The 15,707-nt window shown below is 30.3% G+C and overlaps 1 protein-coding gene across 1 annotated transcript in view; it reads left to right on the forward strand.

The window, feature by feature from the left end:
* Nucleotides 1-851: 851 nt before the first annotated feature.
* The window catches only part of LOC118198886 (ras-related protein Rap-1b-like), a 268,135-nt gene continuing 253,279 nt past the window's right edge, over nucleotides 852-15,707 (forward strand). Inside the window, exon 1 of the mRNA XM_085813850.1 lies at nucleotides 852-1,066. The gene's annotated coding sequence lies outside the window, so the exon portion shown is untranslated. The remainder of the gene's footprint in view (nucleotides 1,067-15,707) is intronic.

Consider the following 15,707-nt stretch of genomic DNA (forward strand, 5'->3'; position numbering starts at 1 on the left):
TAGAAGTTTTTGTGCTATGTAATATATATTATAATATATAACCTGTAATAATATTCTTCAAACATCTTATGAAAAATCATTGATGATTAGCTAAAACTATGAGCTTGCAAAACTATTGCTTGGAGGAAAAAATGATTAAAAATTTATAAACTCTGGGAGATTCGCGCTAGAAATTATATTTTATAGGAATGCTTTTATTTATCTTATAAACTAAGCATTATTTCGGTAGATTGTAAAACACTGGAAACAACCTTGAAGATGTGTTTAGGTAAAAACGACCAGAAAAAAAAAAAAAAAAAAAAAAAAAATGCAAGTTAATGGTTTAAGTCTAGTGCCAAAGAAACACTTTCCACAGTTTGGCGCAATATTTCTAGATTCAAAGATTCCAGAGTTCAAGGCATAGAAGTTTGAAAATTTATTCTCGAACTTTTGTAAATTATCTTTATACTTTCCTGTGAAAGCAAAATTAAAAGAAGTAGTTAAGTGATGTAATTTTTGTCTGTGTGTGTTTGCTAGGCTTTACTTATTTTATATTTCTTTGGAAAAGGTTTTATGCACAATGTTTAGCTTTTACTTTTGAACAGGTAGCAGGAAACGAAAGAGGTTATTATAACCCTTGCGTAAAAGCATGTTTCTAGATTCTGCGCATCGTGTCCCGGAAAGCAAAATCGAAATAATTATTCTATTTTTTCTTTTGGGGAAAACTTCCCCTCCGCTAGACATAGGTTTAGAGGGAAAGTTTCCAGGGTTTGAAAGTGGAACCTGCCGTGTTCCAGGACCGAGCCCGGGGTGCATCCGGGTCGTGCCGGACACAGGAAGTGACGTAGACAGGAGGAGATGGGTTGGGCATGCGCGCGTTTCGCCGGGCCCTGAAGATCATTTCGTAGCAGACGATTTCTCCCTTTTGGCGAGACGAGGCAGCACCACTTCATCCTACCTTATTCTGGTTTGGTATCTTTCAAAAGTATAGTTCCGAGCAAAGTTGAGAAAATAAGAAACTTCGTGATATTTTTTTAGTGCAATCTGTGCTATACGAGCAAAAGTTTCGGAATCGTACGTGGGAGAAGTAAGTATAAAAAAATATTTAAGTGAAAATAAAAGTTAATTTTCTTGAATGTAAAGAATATTTTAAAGTTGTTGGAACTTGTTGCACTGGATTTATGATCGGATGTAGCGATTTTTAAATCTTGCATGATTTTTAAATTTTATGAAAATTTGGGCTAAGGTATTTGTGTTTTCCGAAAACAGTGTTTTGATGCAAGATTTTCGTTCAGTAGCATGAATTACATGAAATTATACGCTTCAAAATTGCCGCTTGAAACCTAGATTTTTCTGTTTCAAAAGCAGAGCATAATGATAGGTTGCAACATTATTTGGACTTCCGAAATATTCTAAATGGTGTTATTAAATCTAATCCTGCATTTAATTAATGATTAATTAGAATCATATTATTAAGATTTTTTGACAATAAAGAATTACGTATATATGCTGAAAAATATTCTTCTTTTTTTCCTTTAAAGTATGTTTCAAATTATTCATACAACTACACACATATATGTATATATAATTTACTATTAGAAAAAATATTTATATATCATCTCTAAGGAAAAGAAATTTAAATAAAACTGTGAATATATATATTTGAATAATTTGAAACAAATTGAATATAAAACAGTTATGAATAATTGACACACACATATGTATATATATGTAAATAAATATATATATATATAAATGTAAATTATTCAGGACTTTTTTAAATTTAATTTCAGCCAGATTTGGAAGCACAAATGTTTTCATAAATGAAAAATAGTCTTATTATTGCGAAATATATATTCTTATACATTCTTAAAAAATATTTTTTTTTAAAATTCTTTTAATGTATGTTTCAGATTTGTTTATTGATGATATATCTATATCTCCCACTCTCTCTATATATATAGGAATAATTTGAAACGTAATGAAGAAAACAAAAACAGGTCTGAATAATTTACACACACATACGTGTATATATGTTTATATGTGTGTGTGTAAATTTTTCAGGAGTGTTTTTAGCTCAAAGGGGTGTTAGATCCAAAGAGCTATTAATCTCAAAACAGCATTTTGCGTTTCACTTTCTGCGTTGGTTCACTTTTCAGACTGCTGCCACCAAATATTATCGCCACGTAATATGTTTAAAGAAATTAATAATGAATAACCTGCATGAATGAATGAATGTTTCTCGCACTCTGAAAAAACAACGGTGCCTAGAGCCATAAAATTATATATAGATGATTTGCAAGGCATCTAGTTTGTGTAATTTTATGGTTCCAGCTAGTAATTAATAATAACTGAAATGAATCTCCCTTTATTGCTTTAAAATCCCTTGGTTTGTTTATTAGTAGCAGAATAAATTTTGAAGAAAAATTAAATATCATTCGCTTTGCTCAATACTTAAAAAAATATTCTAAATTGAGCAGTGGCAACACATCTTTGTTAAATTCCTGAGCTTGTTTATTAAATTGGAAAGATAAATAAATATGTTGCGATTTCCCGAGTAGCAACACACTTCTTTATACCAATGAGTTTTTGTTTAAATTTGAAATGTCAGTATCTTATACTTTGAAAAGTAGCAACACAAAGCTTTTAAATTGCTTAGTTTTTGATCAAACGTTCGTTAAATTAGCGAAAAAAAATATATATAAAATGCAGATCCCCTACAGTGGTTTTTAAAAGAAACTTATGTAGGCAGTAACCTTCCTGTTGCATTGAAGGTAAAGTGTGAGAAGTTTCATCAAGACCGGAATAGAACTGTAGATTTGTATGAAAGATAAACACATGTATACTGATAATGATTTTATTGAAGTCAGATAGAGTAATTTCACACTTCACTAGTCAGTATAATAACTGAAAGGAATTTGCTTTTATTACTTACAGAATAAAATTTGGAAGAATAATGAAATATTTTACGTTTTGATAAATGGTAAAATACTAAAAAATCTGAAATTTTCATATTTTACATTACGCCCAAAGGGGCGTTATTTTTAACGTTTTGTGTGTTACATTTATTTAATAAATTTCACGTTCTTCGTACTTAAACCATAAAATTCAATTCAACAGCAATATCGCAAATAGTTGTAAAATGAACTTATCTTTAGAATTTCCGATACGCATTCTGGCGCGCTGGAGATAATTCCCCCCCCCCGTACAGTGTTGCTATTGCTCGCTTTGAAATCATTAAGTTTGTTAATCAAAAATTCGTTAAAGTGTTACAAAATGTGAAGTTGATTATAAAACAAATTTCAAATTAGGGCATCCAGATGCTCATACTGGGTGGAGGATTACGTTATTCAAAATTTGATGGCTCTAGGTACCGTTGTTTAATCACAATGCTAGGAACATACATATATTTATGCAGATTCTTCATTACTTAATTTCCTTAAATATAACACAGGGCGGTAATATTTGGTGGCAACAATTTTTAAAATGAAGAGGACATAAGTTTTCGATGCAAAACGCCAAAACGAAATTAATAGAACTTCTGGGCTAACGCCATTTGGGTTAAAATATTTTAATTTGGGCAGTGGCAACACATTTCTCTTAAATCCCTGAGTTTGTTCATTAAATTCGAAAGATAATAAATATACTACGTTTTCCCGAGTGGCAATACGCTTCTTTTATATCGCCGATTAAATATGAAACATAACTATATCACGCTTTGCAGTGTGACAACACAAAGCTCTTAAATCGCTGTAATATTAATCAAAATTTCGTTAAATTAACATAAAACATATGTATGTAAACAGCGCAGAGCCGGTGGGATGGTTTCTGAGAATCTGCCTACGTATTTGTTTATTAAAACCATTGTGACGGCAATTTCATCAGATTAGAGCTGTAAGTGTGTTCCCAAGTCTCTAATCATATCAGAATGAAGCACAGGAAGGCATGCATTTTTCTTTGTGGGTTTTCTCAGGTCTCTAATTCATGCTGTAGGAATGACGCGTTTTATGAGAGAACTGTTACAGTTATATGTGCTACTTTATTCTTCCTGACTCATACAGTTAATAAAAGTGCTTAATTTAAGTAATATATTCCAAAGCCATTTTTTTTTACAGTTTAAATAAAAGCGATCTTTTAAGTGATTTGTGGGTAATGGTAGTTTTTACAAACACGATAAATTAAAAATTTACTCATTTATCTATATCTGCAACATCCCTGAAAATCTCTCAGTGATAAGAATCTTTAACAATTATGTTCAGATAGATTAAGCACTTTCAAAACAAGTCTCTTTGATGTAAATAAGTTTTGAATTTTTATAAATGTAAGAAAAAGGAAGTAAAATATTGATCATCAGGGTTTCTTAATATAGCAGATAGAAATTTTCTTTAATATTTTGAGCTACATAAACTTTTTGCAATTCGCGGACAGAATTAAATACAAAAGTCTGTGAATCAATATTTTTTGATACGTGGTTTTATAATTTTATTTTTTCGAAACAGCTATCCTCTTATATATAACGACGAATAGTGTATTTCATTGCTATACAATAAATACGTATGCAGCTGATACTTTCAAAGTTTACAGCCTGCGATTTCAGATGATTTCAGTTTTCTATGGTGGTGGCCATTTCAAAGAGAGGATATATAATACAGGGTTTTTTATGTTTTAAGAAATATTGGTTATAATTAGAGGTTGCGAACGTACGGAGATGGCCTCCAGGAGAAGGTTTGCTGCATTTAGTTGGTTGTTAGCATTTAAAATAATAGTCTGTTTATTATTATTCAGTAAAATGCATTATGTAGAGTTATTCAAAAGGGCTTAAACAAACTTCAAATAAAAACAAAAACAAACCATTTTTACATAGATCACAAAAGCTATCTTAAAGTGCCAGATTTAGAGAAAACATAAAAGATAAAACAAAACAAATAAGGTAATACAACATTTTATCAGACACACGTATTTGTAATTTCAGAGGATGTTTATTCCATCCGCATCGGTATATGCTTCACAACGCCGACCCATGGATTGGCGAACATGTTCAAAAATAATAGAAGATAAAAATCACGTAATTCCTGCAAAGAGGTCAAAGTAAAGTGCTAGGGACTCTCTCTCCTTAGTCTTTTGAGGTAATATCAGAGAACTCTTACCTTGAACGTATAAAATGTTGTAGACAATTCCGCTAAAACTTCAGTGCCTAAATAAACGAAACAAAGATAAAGAAATAATAAAGACGAAAATATCTATTTTGGTGTTACTCTTGATACAGCCAGAAAAGAAAAGAATAAAAAAAAAATGACTAAAGTATTAAAATATTTTAATGGGCAAAAAGAAAAATAAATTCATTCAATAAAGTTGAGAAATTTTGTTGAACAGAGAAAACGCTAAGGGACTCTGACTTTCATATACTACTCAAAGGTTTGTTACAAAATGTACAGGCGCGGTAAGATAGCTTCCCCGCAAAGCAATTTTAGGGTTGCCATAAATGAAAAGAAAAGGCAGGATTGCCACATTTGGCGAGAAATCGCCCATTTCGCGGCATTTGGCGACTAAATTGGCGATATACCATGGACGATTCTGAAACGAATTCTTACCGGTTTAGCCCAGAAACTATATAACACTAGTCTAACACTAGTCAAAAACTATATAAACCCTGCTGGTCCGCAGTCAGGATCGAGTGTGTGTGTGCCTCGTCTAGAGTGCGAGTTAGTCAGTATCGAGTTGGTGTCTCGTCTAGAGAGTCAATCCCTGCGGAGTCGATCAAGTTGACAGCCGGGCAGCGAGTGCCGAGGGGGTCGTCGAGTGCACCGAAAGAGTCTGTTAGTGTAGCGCGGTTAGTGCATCTTCGAGAGAGTGTGTTGAGCTCCGAGAACGACTGAACCGAAGAGTCGGGAGCTGAGCTCGTGTGTCGTCGAGTGCATTGCGTGGAGAGTCTCGAGAGTACGTGGAGTTCCGAGAACGACCAAGCAGAGTCGCGAGCTGTACTCCAGTGCTTTGCCGTGAAGCCGTCTCCACCGTGATAGCCTGATAACCTGAAGGCTGTGTCGCTGATCGTGTCAGCGTGTTTATAACAGTTCGACGTAAACAAGATTTTGGAGTTGTCCTGATTAAATACAGGCCAATAAAGTGTGTTTCGATACTTCATCAAGTGTCGTCATTATTCACTCCAAATCCACACGAACCCCGTACGAAAGTGAAGGAAGAAAATAACGTAACAACTGGTGTCAGGAAAAAAAAAAAAAAAAAAAAAAAAAAAAACGCAACAGGATATGTAAAATTCTAGCTTTCTCATATACAGTTAGCGTTAAATGCAAAATTTACTTTTGATTCTATTCTTAACCAATATATTTTAAATTATCCACGAGTTGCAAGGAATATCATAAGTTCCCTAAACATACAATTTGCTGTTGGTTATAATGGAACTGGTAGATTTTTACGATGAGAAGAATTGAGGTTTAACAGTTATCTTAAAATTCAGCATTATCTCTAATTCCGTCACTAAGTTTACTCACTAAGTTGAATTTCTCATTTTCCGCGTTTCTTTGACATTCTAATAAGACACAATAAATTAAATTTAATTTAGGGCTACAGCGTATTGGAATACCTTTTCGGTTCCTTCCTCTCTAGATTAAACATTGTCACGCTGCTGTGCAGTAAATGTTTTATTTCTTATTTGCTTTTTGGAGACATTAATATTTCTTCAAGAAAGTGAAATACCTGAAACTGTTGCCGTTAACTTAAACTTTTTTTGTTTTGCTTTAAAGTTTAAAAAAAAATATATATATTTAAAGTTATTATTAGTAGTATATTTATACGCTACTTTCTTTTGGAAAGATGAACTACAGAAGTCTAGTAATCATTCGTTTGTTTATTATAATAATAATTGCCAAGTTTCTTGACAAATACCATTCCGAGCTATTTTCTCTGTTAATTAAATCCTTTATTTAATCATTCACAAAACGTTACATTAAGGAATATAAATATTGTGCCGGCGAAGAAGAAATTTATATTTATTACATTGTTGATTTTTGTTGGTTATTTAGTCATTCTTTCAAAACTAAAACTAGTCAGCTAAAAACTCGCTGGAAATGTATTCATTTAATGGGTGAAATTCCTTTGAAGCTTCATATGAAATTTCTCAATATTTAAAAATATAATTGACGATTTTTAATCCATCATATTTTCCCAAAAGTGTATAAAAGTGTTATTAAATAATTTCCTGTTTTTTATTATTTATTTTATCCTTAAATAATGCAGCAAAAATGGTTACCTTTTTGGTGTTACTTATTTATTCATTGTTTTTGTAATTTAAGCGATGAAATTGGGCAAAATAGTACAGAATAATCTACTTCTTGAAGAAAAAGTATGGGAGCACACTGTAGCAAAATCTACAGAGCGTTTCTATGAAACTAACTCGGTTGTTTAAGGGAGATATGCTTAATTACTTTTTAATCCTACTAGTTGAAGATTCAAGCAATTGTGCCGCATTGCCTTTCTTTTTCCATGATTGTCAACACAAGGAAGAATTTTTATGCGTATTAAAATAATATAATTTTAAAACATTTCGAAAGCATTATACGAAGGTGGAAAAAGTCTATATTAATTACATTACATATTTAATGGCAATTTTGCTTGATATGCTTAAGATTTTCAGAACTATATTTTGAAAATAACGTTACTTTGAGATTGAAGTTGTAATGTTTTAATGTATTTTACTTAATGAGTTTCTTTTCGCTGCTTCTATTGTATCTTCTTCTTTTCGTATGCACCGTTCTCTCTTCAGTGGTGTAAACAAGGTAACGTGTTATTTAAAACTACACAGTAAAGAGAAAAATTGCTAATTCTTCCTTATTTGTGAAACCTATAGTTGCCGTGTTGTGGTATATGTGCTACTGTACTTAACTGTGATTAAATCATTACCTAGGAATATAGCCTAAAAGCATGGGCGTATGAAAGAAAGCTAGAAAAATCTTTAAATGCTGTTTGCTTTAATAACAACTAGTCATAGTTAGGAATCAGCTTGAGAAAATGATCAGCTGAAATGAAAACTCAGTTAATCCTTATTCTAGTAAATGACTTATATATTCATTGAATATTGCTGTCACTATCACATTTTCGTCACTTTAAAGCCCAATAAAATTTTGAACTATTTACTAGTGTCTTGCTGCTTATTTAACAATATGACACTTACCATAACTCCTGTCAACCAATTTAGAACATAAGCAGAAAAAGTACATAAAAATTCTCAGAGTAAATTATGAAAATTTGATATATTTTAAATCATGAAAAAAATTAAAAACCAATAGTGTAAATATGCTGGAATGTACTGAATTTGGCTTAGGTAATGACCTGAAGTCCTTAAAAATGGCAATTCGAGTAACATTTAAGGAAATATTTTTCTTCCATATTTACGTGAAATAATGGCGTAAATTTACTCTAATATACTCAAAATAGCATATTAAAAAAGATTTTCTTTAATTTTTCATAACATTTTAGAGAAAGTAAAAACATTGAATTAAATAAAAATAATATAGTAAAAGCTGGTTTTGAAAGTTTTCATTAATTGAATCTACTTTGAAAGTTAATTTTAAATGCTTTATTTTTTTATATTTTCTATCATTTAATATTTGTTGCTAAGAATTACTATAAAATAAATTATTGTATTATTTTAAATGCTGATATTTATCTCCAGCCAGTCCTTTGTATACGAAATTATGTGAACTAACTACTAATTAAAGAAATGCGATTTGTTTATTATTGCATTCTTCCTTTATTTTATTCATTTGCGTCGTTTTCTTCATGTCCTTTTTACTTACTTTTTACACTGGTTCGTATACGCATTACACAGGGTTGCCCATTTGCCTTGAATCGAACCCAGATTGGAAATACCAATGTTCAGCGACTTTACCGATTGGCCGTTCTTGGGGAAATTAAATGTTTAAAATAAGCTTTGAACTTCAAAGTACAAACTTAAGTTCCCATTATCTCTCAAATTTTATATTTTAATAAAATCTCATTTATCACGCGACTTCTTCCCTATAATTTGATTTTTTTTCATAATTAGAATTAAAATTCGATTACAGGAGCATAAGTGTAAAAAAATCTGATGTATACACCACATGACTTCCTTGTATAGGAATATTAAATTGGAATATTAAATTATACGCATTTTTTCTTGCATTTCATTTAAACTTATTGGATTGAATTAAATCTACTTCGCCGACAGCGCATAAACCACAATAGAATAAATGCATTCTTTAAAATTCACTTTAGTATTTGTTTACCATAGCGACACTCTGGCGCTAGATTCACTTAACAGTATTAATAATTATATAACAGTTAACTTGTATAATAATTATATAACGGAAACTAAGTTAACTGTTATATAATCCAATAATTATATAACAGTTAACGTATATATTTCGTTCATATTATAACTCATAACGCACAAAATTTATATCATTTAAAGAATAGAAATATCTAATCGTTGCCACATGTTCTATTCAAATACTATAATAAAGCTAGAATGATGTATAAAAGAAATTAAGCAAACAAAACAAAAAAGAAACAGTTTTTCACAGACGATTAAGTATTTCTCATTTAATTAATTCAGTTCTCACTTCGCGAGAAGGCAAAAATACATAAAAACTCAAAATATCTATATTAAAAATTACGAAGTAAATCTCAAACACTTATTTCTCGAAAAAATTCCAGAAAGAATTAAGCATGATTTAATTGACAATAATAAATGAATGCGTTATCTTTGTTGTTGCGAAGCTAAGTTTCTCTAGATTGGCAACAAATCCACTAGTCTCCTGTTTCAAATGTAAACATCAATGGCCGCCATTAAAAACAGGCTTAGCGGCAATTAAACAACTTTAAAATTGCTGATATTTCTAAACATATTGCACACAGATTTACTAAAGGCATAAAATTCTTAACCGTAAGATAAAAACAACATAATTCAATCATTTTTAAAGCAAAAAATGTACAATTTACAAACATATAAGAGTAAAGAAACTGATATCACTGAGCCGGGTAACAGAGTGGATATATATATAAATATATTTATATACGTTTGGTGCGGCCGATTGCAACCAAAATACGAGGTGCACATCTACATGTTATAGCAGTCCTATATACAAAATTTCAACGTTCTGAGGCTACTCGTTTTTGAGTTATGCGAGATACGTATGCACGCACGCACGTACGTTCAGACGCCACGAAAAATTCTCTTCAGAATTAATTTTAAAGCAGTTTTATAATTTTGTTGAAGGAAAAGAGTATTTTATTCTGTCCTTACTTACAGATATCACGCAAAAACATCGTTAAATTGCATTCGATAGCGGTCAAAATAGATATTTTCGTTGAAATATGCTGCCTGAAACTTTTCGCGATTACAATACTTCCTTTTTACTTTCGTACAAGGAAGTAAAAAGGGAAAGAAACCTGCTTTTTTAAAAAAATCTCTTCCAAAATCGGCAATTTTAATTACCATTTGCCATAGAAAAACTAATGCATCTCTTCAGGTGATGAATTTAGCATACCAAATCTCATAATAAGGATAATCCATTAACCTGGAGTTGCTTTTTAATCTTCACATGAAATCATTCATATTAGGAGTCTCGATTTTATTATCTACAAGCAGCTTCGCTGCCAGCCTTCGTCTGGCTTTTAAATGTACCGGAAAAATGGCTGAAGGAAACAACAAAAGTTAAATTTAAAAACTGCGTAGAATTTTACTCTGCAGAACAACTTCATAAAAAAGTTATTACGTATAACAAAATTACTATGAAATAAGCAATATCCCTTAAAAAAATATTAATTATACTATTAAATAAATTAACCAATTTCCCTTTGCAAAATCGTAAGAACTAAATGGTATAAAGGAGGTTAAGATCTTTGTTACCTAAAAAAATCACTCAAAACTTTTCAATATCTTAAAAACAGTGAAATGAGCTATAAATAACATAAAAGAATGCAAAAAACAGAAACATTCTGAAAAGCAAAGTATAATTAATGATATTTTATCTTTAAATTTATCTTATATTTTCAAGAGAAAAAAATGACAATGAAATAAGCTATATCCCTTAATACAAATATTAATTATCCTAATAAAAAAATTAACCAATTTTCCGTTGAAGAAAAAAAAGTCATGCAAAACATTTCAATATCTTGCAAACAGTGAAATAAGCAAAAAATAACATGAAAGCAACTCAAAAAACATAAAATTCCGCGCAGAATTTTACTCTACAGAAAAAAATTTAACAAAAAAAAAAAAAAAAAAAAAAAAAAAAAAAAAAAAAAAAAAAATCAATAAAAATGTATTATATATATATATATATATGTGCCAATCTCTTAAAAACAGTTACATAAGAAATACGATGTAAAATTGTTGCCAAACCCATATTTCTAAAAGAATGAAACTATTCAAAATGATGCGATTTCATCAAAAATCTATCAACAACAACAAGACGGGGAAATTGTTGCCAAAATCCCATTTTTAAAGATGTGAGAAGTGTACTCGGAAGCTTCATTTAAAAAATCTTTTAAAAATACAAAATATTATCATTTTTCCAAAATTCTTTTTGTAAAAGCAGTCGCAAGGATGAAAGTTTAATGTGTCCAAAAATCAAAGAAAAATAAATTGTACATTTTTAAAAATAAACTTTTTTAGAAAAAATTCCGTTGAAAAGGTGTTAAGCTCCCTTTGTTAAATAAATTCGTTTTTAACCGATTTATTGAAACACAAAATTTATTTTAAGTTCGTAAAATAGCTAAGTGCTTACGTTTCATGACGATGTGAAAATGAGTGTGTAGAGTAAAATCTCCCTTTCCTATAGCCCATTATGTCTCAAAATGATGCGATTTCGTCACAAAACATAAAATAAAAATAATTCGAATTCGAATTTCGAAAAAATCGCTTCGAAGTGCACTGGCTCTAGTCTAGATATATCTATGTACCAAATTTCGTAGCCGTGGGTCTATTAGCTTACGCGCAACGCGAACGAAAGACACACACAACACACACAATCATGCAAAACAAAATCATGCAAAACATTCTTTATTTTATTATATGTAAATTCTTTATTTTATTATATGTAAACTCTTTATTTTATTATATGTAGAGAAGATAGAAAAGGCCATTAAATAATACTCTAATCTTAATAATTTCTTAGTAGCTTATGAGATTAATTATTTTCCTCCTTAATATTTCTGTGATTGCAAATAACATTAATAGACATGTAATTAATGAATTTTCGCATTTAACGTTTTATGAAAACATCGGTGTAATTCTGCATAAAATGTAAACATTCTGGGAAGGAAAGTTCACGTTTTTATTTCTACTGCTCCAGAAGGCTGATAAATTATTTAAGAGATTAAGAAAAGTTTAGCTTCTAGGTAATGTTCCGACCTGAGGTCGATTCCAGGTTAACCGGCTGACTGCATGGATGTTTTCGTGGTTTTACTCATGTGTAACGTGTATACGAGCCAAATTCCCTTAGGAAGTCCTCCACGAAGACATCTCTACCCTTAGGAAGAAAGCCATAGTGTGCTTTGCCGTAATCTCAACAAAAAATTTTTAACTGGTAAATATTTTCGAAACCATTGGTCGTACACGTTTATTTACAGTTAAAGAAATGATTAAATGACGCAAATATTACTGCTTTGATATTTTTAATACTACTACTAATAATAAAAATCTGAAAGTATTCGGATTTTACATTACGCCCAAAGAGGCGTTTTTTTAACGTTTTGTGTGTTATTTATTAAATATAATTTTCTTCGCACTTAAATAAAATTCAGTTCAACAGCAATACCACAAAATAATTTTAAAATGAGTATATATTTAGAATTTCTGGTACACAGTCTCGCGCGCTGGAGATAAAAATGGTTTTTTTCCCGTACAGTGTTGCCATTGCTCGTTTTGAAATCGTTGAGTTTGTTAATACGAAATTCGTTATAATTTTATAAAATATGAAATAGATAATAAAACAAACTCCAAATTCCAAAGTTGGGTTTCCAAATGCCCATATTCGGGTGGAAACGTACTTTATTGAAAATGGTTCTAGGTACCGTTATTTTATTACAATGCAAGAAACGTACATACATTTATGCAGATTCTTCATTATTTAATTTTTTTAAATATAATACAGGGCTCTAATATTTGGTGTCAACAATTTGAAAAGTGAACCGGCACTTGACAATGAACAACGCAAAATGAACAAATTAATGGTTCTTCTGGGCAAATTGTCCTTTTGGACAAATATTAAAATACGAAAACTTTGTAAAAAACTACTAAATCTAATTTGTTATATGTTTTCCCGGTTTCGTTTCACAATTTTGTGAAAATATTATGCTCATTTTAAAAAGCATAATGTAAAAAGTGTGACTTCCGTGGGGCAAATCGAGTTATTCAAACGAGAAGTAAAATATAAGTTTAGGAAAGGATTTTAGATGATAACAGATTAAGAGACCAATATTTCTGTGCATGCTATCGTGAAAAGTATTGATCAATACAATATTTTTCAAACAAGATATATTATTCTCGGAATCTTACAGAATATTTTCTCTATAAAACATTGGAAGGCCAATTCGTAATCTTATTTGCATAATAAAAGTAATAATTAACAGTATTTTTAGTTTAATACATTTTTATATGATTGTTTTAAGATTAGGATTCTAAAATAATTAAATGCATGAAAATATTCATGGCATATTTCTAACAGTTGAAGGTTTACAGGTTATATTTATGTAAATTCTTTCAGTATCAAAACTACAACAAATTACAATTTAAAGATTATTACTCAGTAGGAAATCACAAAAGGATATGAGTAAAATGGTATTTAAGGTGGACATATCAGTAGGAAGTTTTCTAATTTATTTATTAACTGATCGCTCAAGGTAAGTTGAAAATAACGAACAAAAGTGGAAAACTTTGAAATTAATTTCATTTAAAATTTTTGTAGTACGGGTGAATTAATTTTTAATAAGTAAAACATTTTCCTAAATATAAACATAAGAACAAGAGAAAGTATAAAATGTTAAATTTCGTATTTTAATGGAAAATTATTATTATTTTTTTAAATTTAAAAATACAAAAATATTAGTCTTTAAGTCATTTAAAACATGTTGGAAATGTATGTTTACAACAAACGAGTTCAAAAATAATAGGCGAGTAAGGACTTTGTTGAACACGAAGTATGCTGAGTTTTCCAAATAAGTTTGAGAATTCTTCTCAGGTTGATATAAAACATAACATCAAAATATCTGTTCTCTGTTTTATATGTGGTACCACAGCAACAAATCTGCCTTCAGAGACCTGTGTTTTTGCTGTTCTTTAAACGCGGAAAAACCTTGTGAAATTTTACTTCTTCTGAAGCAAGTCCAATGACCCCCAATAGTTGTAAAGAGAGTTTAGCTATGTCTGATAAAATAAAGTTGTGATGAAATAAAGTTGTAATCTTTTCTTTTAAACAGAATTTTAGAAGATAAACGCAAACTTGTTTGTGCTAACGATATGAACCACAGTTCGTTATAACGCAATTAAACAGAACAGTCAAATTTAAGCTAAACATGGAACAGTACTCACACAATTAAATACTACAGTAAGACTACACAACTAAATACTATAATAAGCTGGCTCAGTAACTCTACTGGAGCGTTATAGCCAAAGTGTCGGCAGCGATATAATACAGAACCGAATAATTGCAACTATCATAGGTGGAAGGAAACTAACACGGCGTGCATGCTAAGCCAGAAACATTCACTGCCTTAAACTCCAAAATCTCAGTTTAAATACTTGCTATTTTATCTGCATTCTGGTGGGAAAAACGGAAAGGAGAAGTTATGATAAAGGCTGAAATAATAAATAACTGGCTAATCTAAATAATAACCTTATGGCCTTTCATATTGTAAGGCACAGCATTAATATGTAATCATGATTATAAAATTAACGGATTATTTATATGCTAGAGATTGTGCTTGATCTTCTGAATAGATAGGATAATAAGGGAAAAAAAGTGTCTTTTATTATACGCTCAGTTTAGATACCACCGAATTAAAAGGAAAATATTTCATTAATTCAACTTTAAAATGCAGGACACTGAAAGCAGAACATTCAGGAATGTTATATATAATAACAGACAGAGCTAACAGAAAACGTGGTCATCAAATCTTAGTAGTTTCAGTAAACAAATTTCCGAAAGCTATACCTTATTAAGTGCGAAACGAGGACCAAACCCTATTATAGCTTACTTAGGAAAGTGCTGAGGGAAGCCAGCTTCCATAATTTTCTGCTATATCAGTTTCCATAAATTGTATGCTTTCCAAAGTGAAATTTCTAAATATTTCACCCAATTCAGCAGTTTCCATATTTAACCAAAATGTCTCTTAGCTCTCTGCTACGTTTAGCTCATTGTAAAGAGCAGATTTTTAATTTTACTGGACATATTTAATAGTTGTAAATGGTCCAATAATAAAATTTTAGATATTAAATTCTGGAAAAATGATTACGCTCAAAAACAGGAAAAATACACCGAGCTAAAACGTACAAAGTTAATACACAGAAATGTATAATAGTGCAAATTTCAAATCAAATGAAGAAAAATTTATAGCGATGTTAGAAAAAAACAAAAAAATATTTATACAAGATCATTACTAATATTTACACATATTTGATTTGTTACAAACACACACACACACACATATATATATATACCTAAATAATT

The sequence above is a fragment of the Stegodyphus dumicola genome, chromosome 3 (assembly GCF_044657685.1).
Source record: "Stegodyphus dumicola isolate Sdum_Otavi_A_Nest chromosome 3, ASM4465768v1".
NCBI classification, from domain to species: Eukaryota; Metazoa; Arthropoda; class Arachnida; order Araneae; family Eresidae; genus Stegodyphus; species Stegodyphus dumicola.